An 18,809-nucleotide genomic window follows, 5' to 3' on the forward strand; every position below is an offset into this window, starting at 1 on the left:
TGAGACGCAGAGTGGATGACTGCAACAGACTCGTCGTGAGAGATCCATCCTTCCACTGGGTGTGTACAGTTTTGCAGAAAGTGCTGGTAGTGTTGCTGTTGGACAGCGTTGACCAGCTAGACTCCTCCTGGATCTCTCTGCTTCCAAAACAACACTCAATCCCAGCATGCTTTGGCTCGCATGCTGCAGGTTGGGTGTTGGCACTGTTTATGTAACAAGCCTCGCATGTAAAAGGCTGATGATGTTATTTATGCTTAAACGATGTGTCAATTGACAAAAAATTAATACCGGCCAGTACGGATGGGGAAAAACAACAAGCATAGATACAGCATAGTATCGCAATATATTTTGCGTGTCAATATTGTATCGATACACGGACGTCAATCATCGATCTTTTATTATTTACACTATTAACCTCTTAACAATCCGGCCGCTATTCTGTCTTTCAGAGGTTGTAGCGGGCTCTTAAAGCTAGAGTGAAGATACCGATATCATATGAAACTAGAAAACCTAAGGAATCAATTGGTACCATGTCATGTTAGCTTATTATCGTATCGTGATAATATGTAATTGTGATAATAGCGTCTCGTGATAATATCGTATCGTGGGGCCTCTGGTGATTCCCACCCGTATTAGCCAGTTAGTGGGCACTTTGTAATACACTTATTGTTTGTTCTTTGGACACTAATACCATATACAGTAGCGTCATATTGTTTGAAGATATCAATCATTTCTGACAGCGACGATAGCTCCCACTTAGTGAAAACAACCCCTCAAGTTTAGAGCAAAAAGACATTATAAAAGGGACAGCTCACCATTTATAACCTCACACAATACATTCAACATTATATGCTGTCTATGGGCTTATAGTTAGAGGACGGGGTTCGCCTCTAAATTGAAGCAGAGTGTAATGGTTCAGTAGGTTAGTGCCATATAGCATAACTGAACACATAATTGTTATTAACCAATATACCTTCTGGGTAATAATTCCTGAGAAGACATGTTTACCTTAGGCAGCAAGCACAACCAATTAGCTGCTTACGAACATAAATACACAAACACTGTGTAGTGTGTAGCGATAAAGTACGGCATCAGTGGTAAGCCCTGCTATTATGAAGACAATTGACAATAAAGCTCTCGATGCAGTCACAGGAATAATATGCTCCGTTATCATTCAATAAGGCAATTCTCTTCTACAAGACTCTCGATGGCACTGTACTCATTCCTGAGGAGCCTGCGGGCAAGAAACAATACTCAGGGTGTTCAGATGTCTCTTTGCTACATTAAAATTGGTAAATATGTGCAATTGTGAGAGGTGAGGCTGAGCAGAAGGATAACTTCATTCTTTAATGAACACATAGAAGCTACCAGGGTGCAACTTGATCTTAGTTACGGCCACACCCGTCTCTGTACATATTATACACAACTCCTTCCTCCTTTTTCTCTTGCTGCACATTTTCCAGTGCAGGAAGGACCCTATATCACTGTATATAATACATCAGCGACTACTGTCGTTAATTTCTTCTCTCTCTCCCTCTCTCCTCAGGGGTTCCCAGTGGCCGTCCAGAGCACATGTGTTTTGGTTTACCTAGAGCGCAGCCCTATCTGAGCCCGGGCTGAGAGCAGACTGTGGGCTTTGTCTGTGGCACCATTAATCAACTGTCCTTTAACAAAAACAGAAAACCAGATGAGAGACAAAGGGAAGAGACGTGGGGGGTGGGCTCTTATTTAGGTGGAAAAAAAAAAAAGGCAGCGAGGGTAAGGAGGAAGAGAGCAGAGAGAGAAAAGGGGGGATGCTTGACCCAGATCCAGGCCTTCAATAAATCAAGCAGCAACAATAACAAGCAAAGTTTTCATGTGGCTTGACTGATTAATCAGGCTTTTTTTTTTGACATGGGGAGGCAAGGGAGTCTTTTCTTCTTTTTTTCTGTCTTATTTCTCTTGTGGGAGAACTGCAGAGTGGCTGAGTCTTTTTATGTTGGGTGTTTATGTCTTTATGCTGCGACGTTTCAAACGTTGGAGGCCTGCATCTTTCACTGTTTAATAAGTGTAAGACCTTCACTTGATGGTGCGACGGGACAATTTCGCAGAAGGTTTCCCGCTACATTAATGGGAAACAGGAAGGTACGGATGAGCACAGGCATGCAGACACAGGTCTCTTTTCTAAAATATAAATAAGCGCCGTTTGACACACGTGCACACGCACTATCTACACGGCGAGCCACGGGATGTGAAGCAGCCCTCTGAGACTCTTTGCGAGGTGCCGATCGATCGGGCATTGAGTGTGGACAAGGAGGCCTCGGGATCGATAGGGGGCCATTACAGAGATGTGCCTACTGGGACCTGGGAGAGGAGGTGTGGGGGGGTGGATACATCTGGGCCCTTGATGCTGTCTTCTTCTTTACCTCATTGGTGGGAGGTTTTACTCCACGTGAGTGCTGGGACACACAGCTGAAACGTGGACATGTACATGCATTAAGAAGAGCCATACATACTGAGTTAAATGGAGAACGTCACGTATTGTACATGCACACACACACGCACCGGCTAATGGTATCCCAGGAGACTGGCTGCCACACCAGGACCGCTCATCCTGGTCTACTTCTCTCAATCTCCCATTTTCAGTGTCCTCATCTACAATCTTTCTGTGGTGGAAGATTCTTTCTGTCTCTCTAACTCACATTTGGTCTTCTCCTCTATTTCCTCTATTTCCTCCTCCCCTTTCTTTAACTGTCTCTCTGTGCACTGCAGTGTCACCAGAGCTGCCTGGGCTGTGCTTTGTCAGTGGATCCTAACACTTTCTGTCACCCCCTGTCCTCCACTCCTCTGCTGCTCACAGAGAGAGCACTGACTGTCTCTCACGCAAACACACACAGTTGGGGAAACGACAGCATTGCTACTTCCACAAAATATCAGTGACATAATCCTCCAACCACGTCCTGTTTCACATGTTCCCGAGGCATGTGCGATGATTTTACATAAATGTTTACTCATGGTCCGGTGCAACTGCACAGCTGAAATAACTTGTGGGAAGGGGCTCAGTTAATGTGGGTAGGGATACACAATATTGGATTTTTGCCAATATCCGATATGCTTATATTTTCCAACTCATTTTGGCCGATTGCCAACGCTGATGCCGATATATGCAATCAAGTCTCTACTGTAGTGGTATTAATATATTATCATTCCTACTGTTATTTTGAAGGCCCATTGGTTTAGGTTTCATGTAAAACATGACATAACATCTTCAAACAAAACTGACAAATTCAACCTATTCTAAATGCGAGATAGGGAGCATTTCTATTGCCTCCGCACTGCTCTCAACATGGCATCGGCTGAGCCGGTGGCTCAAAGCTAACAGCGCTAACAATGAAAACAATGGCAAAAGTGCTGACAGAGTTAACAGTGTTAACCTGAGGGGGGAACAGTAGGGTGGGTGCTACGCTTCCGTGACGGCCAGCTGTAACCGCCGTATGAGGGCAGTGCAGAGCGGCCGCTGTGAGCTAGCCAGTGGGGCACGCTCACATGCACAAACATGCATTAAAAGCATGTGCGGCCGGCCCAATTATGTCAACAAACTCGGATTACAACACACACAGAGAGAGTGACTTCATTCTCTGCTCAGGTAGACATTACTCCTCTATATCTTTACATAGCAAATAGTTGGTTGCTGGTATATTAATGCTCTGGATATTGTACAGAGCCCCTTTAAAGCTGGGGACACACCAAGCCGACATCAAAGAACTAGCGTCGACGAAGGCCGCCTGTTGCGTTGCCTCACGTCGCCTTTGTCTTGGCCAAAAAGTTGCACTTGAAAACACCGCAAAGACTACAGCCAACGGCCAGTCACCACGGACGTTGTGCGCCTGCGTGAGATGAAATAACTCTCCCCACCAGCAGGCGGCAGTGGTCAGTATTTGTCATTCAAAAAAAGGGAAACCGGAAGACCGAGGACTGCGGATATACAAGCCGTTATTATGATACGTACATGAAACAAAGCGGCGTTTGCTGACCATTTTCACACCACTCTCGCTCACCACTTAGCTCCTTCTCTTCTAGAATTTTGAAAGTGGATGTAGTTCCACTTTAATGATCTGTTCTCCCAAAATCTACTATGGTAAAAATAAGAAAACATTACCAAAAAATGTATACTTCAGCCTGTTAAAGCGCTATACTTTGTAACGATACCACACTCATACAGGTGCAAATCACATGAAAGTAGACAGATGAGCCAGTCAGGCAGACGACTGAAATCAATGAGGCAGACAGTGAGCTGGCTCTTGACTTGCATCCATCACTATTCCAGGAAAAAAAAGTGAAAAAAAAGATTTACTATTCACCACATTTAATCCTCCTAGTAGAAACTGGAGGAGAGCAGAAGGGTCTCCTCCTCCTACTCGCCTCCGCCCTCTTTTCTGCGGCCCGTCTCCACCAGCACCGCCATTAAAGAATGGTTGAAAATAGTGCGTTTGGATGATGTTGTGGAGACGAAGGACTATTAAAAGTCAGGCAAATGCTTTTACCAGCGCTTATGAAATTGCATGGAGGTGCCATGTCGGCTCCTGCAAGCGCTGTCCAAAAAAACCTTCTGTGGCTGATCAAAAAGAACGCACACACTTGCAGTATGCACACACACAGTTTCTGGGCTCAGTTAGCAGTCCCCATTGGTTTGGAAGGCCATAGCAGGCTATAACAACTACAGCCTGGCCGGCCTGTTAGTAGTGGGCCCTCTGTTTCAGCAATCTGGGTTCTCTTTGCCTTTGGACAGGGACCAGGTCAGGCTGCACAATACACCACTGTGTTTGGAGAGGGAGAGAGAGAAAGAGGGAAAGAGAGAGAGAGAAAACTGTAGGCATGTGAGTCTCTGTGTGCACACGTTATGTATAAATAAAAAATGTGTGTGCAAGCATGTATGTTTGAGTATGTTTTGGTTGTGGGAATACAGCGCATGTGTGCGTGTTATGACTGTTGTGCCCAGCACACCCTCTCTCTCTTCCAAACCGGCCTCCCTCCCATCTCCCCAGCCTCCGTTGTTACATCATCATCGCTACAGCTTTTTGCTACCTCAGCACAAACGACCATTTTTGGGACCCCCTGGCTGCAGTTTCCCTCCCAAACGCAGCGTTTCAATGGCGTCGTTGGGAAACCTCCAAGAGGTCAGTGCACCAGAAGTAACGCACATCACTGTCAGTCTGAAACAATACAGTGGAAAGCAGACGTGTAGGTCTATGCGACTGCGACGGCTACAAGGGAAAAACAGGCTGCAGATGCAGAGCGGGCCTGTGCCTCTTTAAGTAGCGCAGGTGGCACCTGTCCCTTTAAGATCTATTTCTCACAGCTTGCGGGTGCCGAGCTGAGCAGGCTAGCCCGAGCCGAGCAGCGCTGCTGCGCTGTGCATGTATGGTAACAGGAGGGGGAACCGCGCCGCCCAGCCTGCCAGCCCACCACAGGGAATTTGTTTATGTTTCCTTGCTGCCAAGTTCCTGTCAGGAGGCGCCCCAAAGAGGAACTGCAGACTACTCGGTACTGTTAGCTACGCCCTCTCGCCTAGAGTGGCTGGGCTTTTTCTGCATACAGTATCGGGTGGTGCTTTGTAGCAACACTTAAATCCAGGGAGGTCTCTTCATCAGTTTCGGCACTCACACACACTTCAAGCGCTCACTCTGTTGTTCCACAACCAGCTCTGAGAACTTTATAAAACAAGTTCTAACAAAAAGCTTAATTTATGACCCCCCAAACAGATTAACACCAATTTACTCCAAACACATAAAACAGCACAAAGGCATAGTTTCATTAAAGCAACACTTTACGAGTGGCACTTTGTTATGCTGGGGATTATGGGTATTGTAAAAACTGAGCACCACCACATAAAAACACAGTAAACAGGATTGGTAAACTCATGGGCATTAAGTCAAGTACTTGTGGGGAAAAAAGAGCTAAATCTAAATTACTCTCCCGCTAACGCAAAAGAGCAAAGACTTCCAACAACAAACATTTCTTTGAATCATGACAAAAACACGATCCATTGCTGCCAGTGAAGCATCAATTTTGCACATGAATACAATGCCTCAGCCTGGCAAAAACAGGCTGTTTCTTCTGCGTATGAGCAGCACTTCTGTCAAGCAAGGTCAGCAAGTGCGCTCTCTATCTTGAGTGCTGTGGCCGCCCGCAAGTTTTTAAAAGGAAAAGAGCCACTCGCTTACAGTTATGTCAAGGACACGGCCCGTTTGTCTTCATACCATGCATGTGTGATGTCCAGTAAGTGTGCGTGTGGCGGTAGGAGATAGAGCGATGTGCGTATGTGTGAGTGAGCGGAGGAAGGAGAGGTCAGACAAGGCCACGCAAAGGGGGCGTGGGACCCAGGATGGCGAGACAGAGGAAGACATGGAGAGAGAAAAAAGGGGAAGAACAAAAGATGGAAGCGTGGATGGAAAGATGTAGTCTGGGGTTTTGGGGGGAGTGCGTGAAAGCAAAAAACAGGAAGGCATTTATGTCAGCTTGGATGGCAGGACCGCTCCCTGTCACGTGGTGGCACATTTCGCTGTACGGCCAGAAACTTACAAACACAATGAAAGGTCAACTTATGAGTGACTGCATGAATGAGGTTCATACCGTCTTGTCACACTTCCCAATTTTTTTCACCGTGGGTGAAATGCACACGCACGAGTGAAAACTTAAAATCAATTGAGCATCAGGACTTGCAGCACACTTCTGCTATTCTGCTGACGGTGAGGAAGTTAAGATGCCACACAATATCTTGCAATTCAAATGTCTTACAATAAATGGGCTCAGCAGCACAAAATACCAACTGAGCTTGAAGACGTTTACTCAACCGTAACTCTCCAAATTTGGGGGGGTTTGTGTAAATCAGACAAATTGGTGGTTAATCAGAAGGTGGAAGAGTTGGAAAGCCCCAACATAATCGCACCACTACACTCAAATTCATCACAATGAAAAAAACAAAAACAAATTGCCCAAGAGAAATTAGAGTTTCAAAGGAATCTAAACATGACATTAATCTAACTCTAAAGAGAGCGTACTGTAGCATGGTGGCAAGACAAAAAAGACCTGGCTAAACAACAAAGATGTCGAGTGCTGATGACTCAACTCTGTCCAGCTTCGGGGAAGAATAAGAAGTGCCATTACACGGGAACAACTGTGCATAAACAGCACGTTTTAACTTCCCTCAAGTTTCCATGTGCGAAGTAAAAAAACACAACAGTGAAAAAAGAAAAACACAGGAGTCCCATTCTAGACGGAGGGAGAGGCAGCGGGCTCGTCGGCAGCCACCGCCGACCTACCGCACACAGAGTGTGAATCATTAAAGGCATGTGTTCCACATCAACTGCCGGGGCCCGCTTCCCAACCCACGAGTGAGACTGGATCTAAATTATGGCGGCAGGGAAGGAGGGGGGGTTAAATACCGCTTCACGTGGAGATGAAAACCCCAAACCTGCTAAGAGAGGGAGAGAAACTGGAAAAATGACTGTGTGCGAGTACTGCGTGTACTTTCACAAAATAACACAGCGATGAATAAATGAAGCAGCTAATGGAATGATTGAATGATTTCCATAAACAGGGATGTTTCACCATGAACAAATGAAGGTTTTATTCTCCCTCTAAACAACTAAAAGGAGAGCCAAACTGGATCGAAAACTGACCTACTTTACTTCCTGCAGGTTTTGTTTTTTTGCTAATTTCTAAAAGTTACAACACAGTGGGATAACGGTCCCTAAGAAAACAGTGAAGAAATACACAAGAAGAGAGAGAAACTCAGAGTTGTATGCATGTAAGACCAACATGTCAGCTTTAGTCTTGTCCATCAGGCCAGCCGTACGCCAAACTGCTAACAGAGGAGTGTCTGCCAGACCACTTGTCATCCCCAGTTACGACACATGGACGTCTTCTGTGGGTGTGAATATGTGTTTGTGTGCGCAACACACCCTCTCTGGCGTGGGCATCCAATGAAGGAGGCGATTTGTAGAGGGAGTCTGCATTCTTCTGGGTATATTGGCTGGCATCTTTGTACACATACCACTCTATTTGCTTTCGCTTGCCATGGGGGGAAGGTGTTCATCAAGGAGGGGAGAGATCACCTTTCCCCCAGCGCCAGGAAGTGACAAGACAAGACATGACAGGGCAGGACAAGAAAGGGAAAACACAAGTTTGTACAAGCCAAATAGTACAGGACAGGACAAACTAAGCCACAGTCCTGATGCCATGATTGGTTGAAAGGAATCGACCAACCCTTTTCAGCTCCTTCCTGTCTGTCATTATTGTGGCAACATTCTGGCAAAACAACATGAAACTAAATAAAGGGAAATGCCAGAATAAAATAAATAGTGCATTACTGTTCTTTCTGCTGCCAAGCCGACACAAGGCAGATGAATCAGACCCAATAAATCAGTCTATATTCACAGAGTGATGGTCCAAGTTCTTTCACGCCAGCTCCTAATGATGAATGGCTGTTTTTGTTAGGTCTTTGTCGCTTGAACATGACAGAGCAAATCTCCCCTGCTGCCAGCTCCAACTGTGATGCAACAGACCCAGGATTAGACTTGATCCTACCGCTGGCGGCACACAGGCCACAAGATGAGGAGCGCCTCCTCTAAACAGTGCAGAGTGTGTTTCTGTGTAAGCGTGTGTGTGAAAATTATATCATACGGGTTTGAAAATACGTAAACAGCAGATATGACATGGTGAAAACACAGACAAAAATTCAATACGACACAACATGTCACATGATGAGTAACAAGAGAGGAGTGTTTTGGTACTCGCAGACACAAGTGTGCAGAAGTCCAATTACCCAGAGTTGACAGGAGCGACAAATTCGGGCTTACCCCAAAAACGTCAATCTCCCCGTCCTTGGCCGAGGAAATCTCCCCTTGAATCGATTGCAGCTCCTAAGCTCTGAAGAGAGAGGAAGAAAGAGAGAGAAAGATATTTGAAACCAAGAGCTTTGTGGTCCTTATCCACGTGCTGCAGACTCAGTGACTCCCTAGCCTCTTCTGGCACACAACAGCCTCGCTACATGAAAAACTCTTACACTCTTTTTCCTTCCTTCCTTCACTCTCATACTCCCTGTAATCTCCCCCGCCCTTTTTTCCAACAGATTGGACTTTCTCGCGCGCTGCATTCGTGCCCCAGACATCATGTGAAAAGTGGAGTAAAACAGTGCTTTTGTGGTGTGTGAGAATTACCTGGGGCCGAGGAGCGAAGGCACAGTAGTGCTTATGGCTGCAACTCAATTACAGCAATGTGAATCAGGTGGTGGCCTAGAAATCCCCTTAGCCTGATGCACAATAACGGACACAGAGGCGCCTTCATTGCCAAGACGGAGACAAATCTAAAGCGGCATGTCGTCTCTTCATAGAAAGACAGCCAGGCCTACTGTACGTTGCGCAGATGAATGGCGGCCGCAGACGTGGGTCTAGCGACACTGGTTTGGAGTGTGAACAATGTCATTTTGTCTATGTGTGTTGTGGAAATATCAGTATTTACCAATATGGTTGTGGATCTAAATTGAAAGAGTCACACGGCACTTAAGATCTCTGATAAACGCCATCTTTGTGCGGCAGAAAGAAAGCACGGAAAGTGTTTTTGCAGGATTTGTTTTTAACTAAAAACAACTGGATGAAAATTACAGGATGGTGGTTTTGCGAATGTTAAAAGGCACTTTGTTTGGATTTCATGGATTCAACAGAAATGCCAAACTGAATATGTCATGGTCAATAATACTTGAATAGAAAATTGGTTTGTGTCAAAAGCACTTAAAATCAGTGAGTTTATCCTGTCTTTCTCTTTGAGGAGAAAACAGAGACCATCTCTTTTTTAGCATATCCGGACCTCAGGATCCCTCCAGGTCCCATAAAAATGTAGAGCCGCGGACCGGGCCAAGGTTTTCCAAAAGCGTGTTCAAGAGAAACCAATGACCTTTAAAACTGTGGTCTGTTTGGGTTTGTTTCTTGTCACAGTGAGGAAGGACGTTTCTATATGTTCAGTTTACAAAGAAAGCAGCGAGTTAAACCAGAACAGAGCTTTCCTGACAGTCATAGTTATGGTTGCTCTTTACAAGGGTCATCATACCACCACCACAAAAAAAAAAAAAGAAATCCCCTCCCTCCAGGCTCAAGTGGCCTTGGTGCAATTTTACAAGCAGCAAATTAATTTCACACTAATTTGTTATCACACGCTCTTGAGGACAGGCAAACAGCTACAGTTATAACAGAGATAAATATAGCAGTCTTACAATAATGCGTTTATCTTGACCACAAAGACAGCTTTCATTTTCACATCACACAACTCTAACTGGCTACTGTGCAATTCAATGTTAATGGGGAATTTACAAATTCATACGAGGCGCTTGCCAGATGAATGCGATGACCTTTGTTACAGTTTCTGTTCAAGCTAATGTTGCTCACATGCGGCAGCTATAAGCTCAACTTCCTGCTACATGTGCGCCTGCTTGACAAAGACGGAGGGGGAAGACCAGACTTAAGAGACGCAGCCACGCAGTATATGCAGATCCTAAAATTATCTTAATTATAGACCTATACATTTCAAACATGTCATGTAATATTTTTACGGTCTAATACCACAAAACCCATTCACAACAGGGTGTGGACACTTACCAAAATATAATGCCATGTCTTAGCCCTCAAACAAACATTACCTTGTATTGTGAGGTGGGTTGTTACAGCCGACAGCCTCAAAAAAGGTACCGCAGATTTCAATTAACATCTCTTTGATAAAGTCAAAGTAGAAATTGCACATTGCCGGGCTCCTGTTTACACTGCCTGTTAATTATAGTGTGCCTAAAAATGAATCAGTGTGGGTTATAAAACTACACGGTGACTCAATATTTCTTCAATAGGCTCCAACATCTCTGGATTTCTTAAAACTTTCTGGTCCATTTTATTGATGATAAAATATAATAAAATGTATTAATAAAAGCCAATTAAGCAATGCACCTGCATTAGTTTACAATTGCTATTTAAATTAGATTCAACATATGTATAATAATTAGGGCTGTCAATCGATTAAAATATTCAATCACAAATTTTGTATCTGTTCAAAATGTACCTTAAAGGGAGATTTGTCAAGTATGAGTGGGTAAATATGCTTTCTTTATGCAAATGTATGTATATATTTATTATTGGAAATCAATTAACAACACAAAACAATGACAAATATTGTCCAGAAACCCTCACAGGTACTGCATTTAGCATAAAAAATATGCTCAAATCATAACATGGCAAACTCAAGCCCAAACAGGCAACAACAGCTGTCAGTGTGTCAGTGTGCTGACTTGACTATGACTTGCCCGCAAACTGCATGTGATTATCATAAAGTAGGCATGTCTGTAAAGGGGAGACTCGTGGTAACCCATAGAACCCATTTTCATTCCCATATCTTGAGGTCAGAGGTCAAAGGACCCCTTTGAAAATGGCCATGACAGTTTTTCCTCGCCAAAATTTAGCGTATGTTTGGAGCGTTATTTAGCCTCCTTCCCAACGAGTTAGTATGACATGGTTGTCACCAATGGATTCATTGGGTTTTTTCTAGTTTCATAAGATGCTAGTATCTTCACTCTAGGTTTAAGACTGAGCCTGGTACAACCTCCGGAATATCGACTGCATTAATGCATTAAAGAAATTAGTGGCGTTAAAACAAAGCGTTATTATCGCTTTAACTTTGACAGCCCTAGTAATAATACTAATTTCAGAGGTGAATTGTGGCTTTGCATCAGACCATACCTCCGTTCAGTCAAAGCAAGGCTCTGGTGCATTGCTTTACATGCGACAACTCAAATTAATACCGTATGTTAGCATTTATCTGCAAGCTAACCAGCCAACTATGTGATCCTGGTAATGAGATGCTGCTTGTTTAATGTGCAAGTCTCTCTGCTCTTTGCTGCTCACTCTGGTATCTATTCCAACCTCATAATCAGCCAATCAGCTGACCTGTGCCCTCAATGACTCCTAGTTTCACTTCCTGTCTTATTATACGCCCTCACTTCCTGTTTGTGGATCTGAATGGTGTGTTTTTACTTAGGTCCTCTAGACCAAGAAGAACAGCCTCATTTAGATTAAAAGGGCAGGTAGGATGAAACGATGACAGAGTTTAATGCACATGCACATATGGAGCGTGTGTGTGTGTGTGTGTGTGTGTGTGTGTGTGTGTGTGTGCTTGTGTGTGTGTGTGTGGGCATGCATGTGCAAGCCTGCAGCCTATACACTGATGAGAGTGAACAGGAGTAGCCTGGGGTAATCACGTCTTTATCCTTGCTGATGGCTGAAAGCAACTCATTGCAGACACTCGCCTCTCACACACGCACACACACACACACACACAAGGAGAAGAAGAAGGGGCCCTCGCTGCTGGAGCCCCGCCAGACAAGTCCATCTGCTTTTAAAACAGAGCCCAATTTACCGCACCTAGAAGGCTTCGATTGCTCGGGGACCCGCAGTCTCGCCAAGCAGAGGTCACCCGATCCTCGATGTATGGCCTTGCGTCGGCACCTGGGACTGGGATTCGGGGTTGCTCAAGCGCTGATGGTTAAAAAGGTTTGATGGGAGGCGGTCCGACTCTCAGGTAAAATCATTCATCGGCTCTGCGATGTCCACTTACTCATTGTGACAGCAGCACCCCTGCAGTACAAAATGTGTAAAAAAACTGATTGCGGGTACGACCGGCAGTCTCCAAGTACGATCGTATACTTGAATGGCATCCCCGCGGCGAGAGTCATGAGCTCACATTAAAACAGACACAACGTGTTGTTTTAACTCGCTCAGTATAAAATTCCAGCGTGCGCACACACACACACACACACACACGTGCACTCACACAATATAAACCCCTTGCCTTGAGGCTCTCAGCGGTGGAAACCCCCTTCAGTCACACATAGATCACATAACCTCTCTTGACATCGGAGAGGACAGCACTCCCAAAAGGAAAGATGCAGATTCACACACGCTGAGCGCCGGGCCAAGGCTCCAGACTGCCATTGTCCTTCAGAGTCATCCAAACAAAACAATGAAGAGGGTCACGCAAGGCCCCCCTGTGGAATGGTAAATAACCGGAGAGAGTGAGAGGGAGAGTCAGAGAGGAAGTGAGAGAGAGAGAGAGAGAATCCAATGACAGTGTTGTATGGAAGTGCAAAATATGATCATCTGGGGGCAGGTGAATTCCTCTAATGTTCAATCATTCAAGAAGAATTTGACACTGCGTGAATGGAAAATATGTCAGCTCCATGATGTACACCGCAAAAACACCCGTTGTAAAGAAAGAATGTAAATTATCTCACTTCACACATGGTGAAAACACATCCATTCAGCTTGGAGTTTTATAACTATATTTTATGCTCTGTAGTAGAATAACAAATTTACATCTCATACAGTGCAGTTCATTTTGTTGCTTTTGTCGAAGCCATGAACAAGCACAAAAAAATAATATCAAAGGCTCAGATTGTGGTGATGTAAATCATTCATTAGCACCGAGTGACCCTTATTATAAAACCATCTTTGTTGTCATTATTCATCGGGCATAAAATGCTGGCCTGTTAATTCAGACTTCAGGATGTCGACAATGGGCGGCCCACAAAGGGGCTTGGAAGGCACAGTCCCCCTCCCGATTGGTCTTTCATATGCTAATGAGGGAACTGTTTTGGGTTTACTGGCCTGGTTGGAAATGATTTAGGGTGACACCGGTGCTCCGAGCCTTTATGTTTGGGCCGGCCGCGGGGGCTCATATATCACCCTGATCATTAATCAATTAGCGTCTCCTAGCCACCTGTCGGACACATCGGCGCACAAAACATTCCTGCCCCTGGGCAGTTGCTAGACGATGATCATCAGTAGCACCGCTATTACCTTCCAACCCCTCGGCACACACACCGCTCCCCCCTCCCTCCTTTATGGTAATACCCTGATGGATTACATAATCACACCCAAACACTGCCCGCAACGAAAAAGGGCTCGACTCCAAGGGAAGCAAATCTGAGTGGAAACCGCCATATTTTTTTTTTTTTTTATGGGTCTCCCCCTCCTCCCAACTCAATTGAAGTTTTTTTTTAACATGCATTTGCCCTCCGCTGTCACAAACAGAAAAGAAGAGGCAGAGAGGAATTGATGCCGACCTTGAAGGAGAATCAATAAGCTGACGGCTATTCAAAAGTGCTGAATGCACGCCGACGCTGTGCCCTCCATTGTTTTAAATGCAACTGTCTCCAGCGGGGTATTGATGGTTGTTTGGTATTGATGACGTGTCACAGTAGCCAAATACATGTGAGATGGAAAGGGTCTAAACTACCAGGGTGTTGATGACATTAGAGTCCAGAGAAGTGATTTTGTTTACACTAAATGAACTTACTGCTGACTTGCAGTAGGTCAGCTTGAAACTAGACTGCTAAAACAAATAGGGCTGCACGATTATGGCCAAAATGATAATCACGATTATTTCGATCAATATTGAGATCACGATTATTCATAGATTTTTGGGGATAAAATATTTTTATTGCAATTTCACATTTGAAGTAAACAGAGCACTTCACTTCCTTGTTGTGCTTCATTCCAACTGTCATAAAAACACACAATTCAAATGATTAGGAAGTACATGATTGTATTTTTATTTAAATATTTGCTTTGATTGAAAAACATCTTGGCATTAGTAGTTCTAATTATGTAGTATAAGCTGTTTAGAGCTAGTGTTAGGAAGTTAAACAGATCATAACTCCCTCTCTATTATCTATTTTATATTGCTGTGAAAACTTCTCCTTCAAACAACTGGATTTATTCAAGTTTCTCGGCAAAAACTACATTTTACAAGATGACATTGGAACGCATCATGATAGGTTTATAATTTACCATCGCCCAATACTCATTTTAGAGAGTAGAGCTTGAATGCACCATAACGTGATCCGTGCTGTCGGCAGACGATCCGGTCACTGCGATTACTCTGAGCAGCATCATGGGAATGAATTACAATATAACAAGTGTCTGATTAAGTTAGTTGTTCCAAGTTGTTCCAAGTGTTTTCAGGTTGTTCCTCCACGGCATATGTCTACTTCACTCACGCTGAAGAACTTCCACACCGACGACATGTTGTGTGTGTGACGTTACTGACTGTGCTGCTGTGTGCCGACGTAAATCCATCATGTAGCGGCCGCACATGTGTGTCTGACTGGCAAAAAACTTGTTTAGGAAGTTTAGGAAGTGCTTGATTTATGCAGCAAAGTTTTCTATGAGCGGAGCATGCATTTTAAACCTCAATGATCACGTTCATTTAATTGTGGGAAGCCAAAATTATGATCACGATTAATATTCGATTAATTGTGCAGCCTTAAAAGCAAACACACAGCGGCTAACATTCATCTTCAATCACAATGCCCTGAATCTAAGTTTCTGTAAACTTCCAATTTCTGGAAAACTGAACAAAACAAAAGAGAGAGAGAGAGAGAGAGAGAGAGAGGTGAAAATAAAGTTGTGTAACATTTTTCATGGTTGGCGTTGTTTGAAAACTTCATCAGGCTTTGTGAGCTCATGAAGCCACTTGAGACGCTGTGCGGTGGAAGCGATGGCGATTGAAAAATTCCTCAGAGATTACCGTTAAAACAACTGCCCTCTGCCCAACTGCCACAAATACGTTTTTTCTGGAGATTTGTATGTAAATTTGAGCTCTAATGCAAAGGCCCTCGCTGCCACTTTATTAGACAATCTCTTTTTCCCAGCCTCGGCTCCCTAACAATACCCAACTCCCGGCACCCTCCCATCCGACCCCCTTCACATTTTTCACCCCTTTTTTTTGTTATTTGGAACTAATTCTTAAAAGCAGCTGAAGAGATAAGTGGCACTAAAATTAGAGCCTAATCCGCCAACCCTCAATATGGGGACATGGAGAGAAAGTAGATTTGTCAAGCCTTGATTTAGCAGTATTCTTTCATTATAAAAGTAGCACTCTTCACGCAGCTTAGCAATACGAAATGGCTCAATCAGTCTCATGTGGAACATTTAAAGAGGGAAGGGGGGTAGAGGATGGAGTATCTGTGAACCCAGAAAACTTGGCATCACGCTGGTGCCATTGTTGTGTTGCCAGCATTGTTATTCCTACCTGTGCTTCCACTCTGAGGGTTCCCCATTGAAAGTGACATTCGCCATCCACTTCTAAAGGCTCCAAACACAGGAGTTGGTTCACTGGGGGATTGTAGAAAAACTGGGCCACTGTGTTGGGTGTGTAAAGTGTGTAACACTGGGCTGGGCACTGGAGAGTTGTTTTGGGTTTTATTCTGTTTTAAATCCAACCCGCCCAGGCAAAGAGCCAGCTACCGACATTATCAGGTGGATTTTTAAAAGAACAAAAGCTCCTCAACGATTCTTTACACTGCCAGTGCAAAAAAAAAAAAAACATCCAGCATAGACACTCAGTGTTTGTGTGTGTGTGCATACACTGTCCTTGGTATTTCAACCAAATTCATTACTTCCACAAGATTATTTCCCCGATAATCTCACACTTTCTTCTATTTACTTATCTCTCCGGTAAGGTCCCAAAAACCAGGTTGCGATATTAGAAGTGCAAAGGTCAAAACTAAAGCCGACGACACGGAGAGGAAAGCATATCTGTTCTGGCTCGCTGTATCTAATCACATTCACAACATAAATGTATCTCAGAGGCCACAAGGCCAAATAACAGATATTTTTGGAAAGATAAATCTGGAAGGGGGAAAGAATCTCACACTTGACTGCAAACAAGTAAAGTGCATAGTTGTGTTGCCTGGTATCTGCCGGCGGACAAGCAGAGAAAAACTACTGCCTGAGCGAGATAAAGGCTATCCACGGGGGTACAGAGGCAGAGAGGAGACAGCGGGAAGGAGGAGGGTGATGGGCGACAGGGCAGAGGCTTGACCTCTCGGGGTCAATAGGTGATTAGTAACATTTATCATACCTACGCTAGCTGCTAAATGAGAAGCCAGGCAGCTTCTCTCTGAAGAATTCAGCCACATTTCGATGTCAAAGTCCAAATGAAGGCTGGACCCACTACTGGCAGCCAGATGCCCTGTGTTTATGACAAAGACAAATACTGGAATCCCCTAAGTGGAAAAACATGCCATGCTGGCACACGGCAGCGGCAGTGAAACGTTACATCATGTTGACGATTTAATGAGCGCGGCCTGGATCGGATCAGAAGTTTAAATAGCTGCCAATGCCAATATAAAAGCTTGTATTTCATGCTTCACGAGAGAGGCTAAAAAATAAGTTTCATTCATTAGGAAAACAATGGTTGGAGGATGAGAGGGGAGGGAAGCAGCGCTGATGAAAGCCATGCAAGGTATCTGAACATCCATGGAGCCACAGCTCCGCCGCTCTGACATTCACGCGGAGGAAATGACAAAGACCCAGTTGAGAGCGGGGACCAGATTTGGCACACGGACAGATCATAAAACAGCCCACCCCCAGGGGACAGTGGTTGAAGAAGCATGCCAGCTCTGCATTGTTTTGGTGCTCTGGACAAGTGGACCAGAGTTTGAGTGGGGTATCCCAGGCCAGAGGCCAACTGAGAATGAAAACACGCTGTTGTGCGGAGCGACAATTAGACCACGCTCACGCAACGGACATTCATCAGAGTGGAGATGTCAATTTCACATAAAAAACTAACATAGCCTTCTTGTTAGCCATTTCATAACTCCGTGCATGCAAGGGCGTAAAATCTACTTGAAGTGAAATGCACAAACAAAAACACAAATTAGAGATGGCATCCCATTTTCACATCCCACACCTCCAACGCACAGAGAAGATTCACTTTTTTCTGCTGCAAACACGAGCTTCCAAGACTCGAGCGCTTTCTCCAAATCACTTAAAAGCACTCAAGCGTTTGGACGTTCGTAACTTTCTGAAATGTACAATCTGATAATCAGGCCTCTTTCTGCAGCTTAAGAGGTGCTGTTGCAGCGTCATTCCACACCGGTTAGCGGGCACTAAAATAAAAAGATAAGGGATGTTCTCTAATGCAACAACTGCAGGTAGGAATCCATGAAGAAGATAAGAATAATATAATGGAGTAGAAGCTAAATATAATCCAGAGAAATATCCACAAAAACAACTTAAAGCTGAATTGGAATGAACAATTTAAACCCACAGCCTCACAGCTGCTCCCTTTCTACTACAGACCAGTGAGGACACAAAAGAATACAAAGGCTATACAATAACAAACAAAAAGGACATTTAATAATAGATATAATAGGTAAGAAAATAGATTCACATCTTCCTTTAACTTCTTGTTTTCAATTTGTCACTTAGCGAGCAGATGACCTGCAACAACTCTACAGGCTGAGCAAAGAAAACAATATATAGACATCCCATCATCGCCACTGTAATTCTGTTGTTTGCTAAAGTTGACTGAAATATAACTGTTTAACACTTATACAATAATTTCGCACTTCAGGCACCGCAGTGATGTTAGGCAACGGGGATAAATCAAAAGGCACGAGTTCACATGTGCATAGGTGCAACAACGGGCAGAGCTCCAAATGGTCTGCAAACTGTTTTCTCCTCATTTTTCACATTCCTACTCCCACCACTGTCCGTGTTCACTGCTGAATCACACCAGACACCTCTGTGTTGGGAGCAATAGAGTGTGAGGAGCAAAAGACAGAAGGAGAGCGATCAAAACCAGCATCCAGGTCTGACAGATCTTTTCACAGCCAACATTTTAAATTGTTACAGCAGGAAAAACCTAGGTGATACTAATAACATTTTAACTCAGTTCAATTTAAAGGGTGGGTCCATTCTTTTTTTAGGTTTTTATATCATACTCTA

General features: G+C 44.2%; 1 protein-coding gene across 6 annotated transcripts in view; it reads right to left on the bottom strand.

The window, feature by feature from the left end:
* The window catches only part of raraa (retinoic acid receptor, alpha a), a 167,180-nt gene that overhangs the window by 136,393 nt on the left and 11,978 nt on the right, over window positions 1-18,809 (bottom strand). For 3 of the 6 annotated variants that reach the window (XM_037754391.1, XM_037754387.1, XM_037754388.1), the window contains exon 2: window positions 8,841-8,910. The exons of the other annotated variants lie outside the window; for them this stretch is intronic. The gene's annotated coding sequence lies outside the window, so the exon portion shown is untranslated. The remainder of the gene's footprint in view (window positions 1-8,840; window positions 8,911-18,809) is intronic. 6 annotated transcript variants of the gene reach the window in all.

Source organism: Sebastes umbrosus, chromosome 20 (genome assembly GCF_015220745.1).
Source record: "Sebastes umbrosus isolate fSebUmb1 chromosome 20, fSebUmb1.pri, whole genome shotgun sequence".
Lineage (NCBI taxonomy): Eukaryota > Metazoa > Chordata > Actinopteri > Perciformes > Sebastidae > Sebastes > Sebastes umbrosus.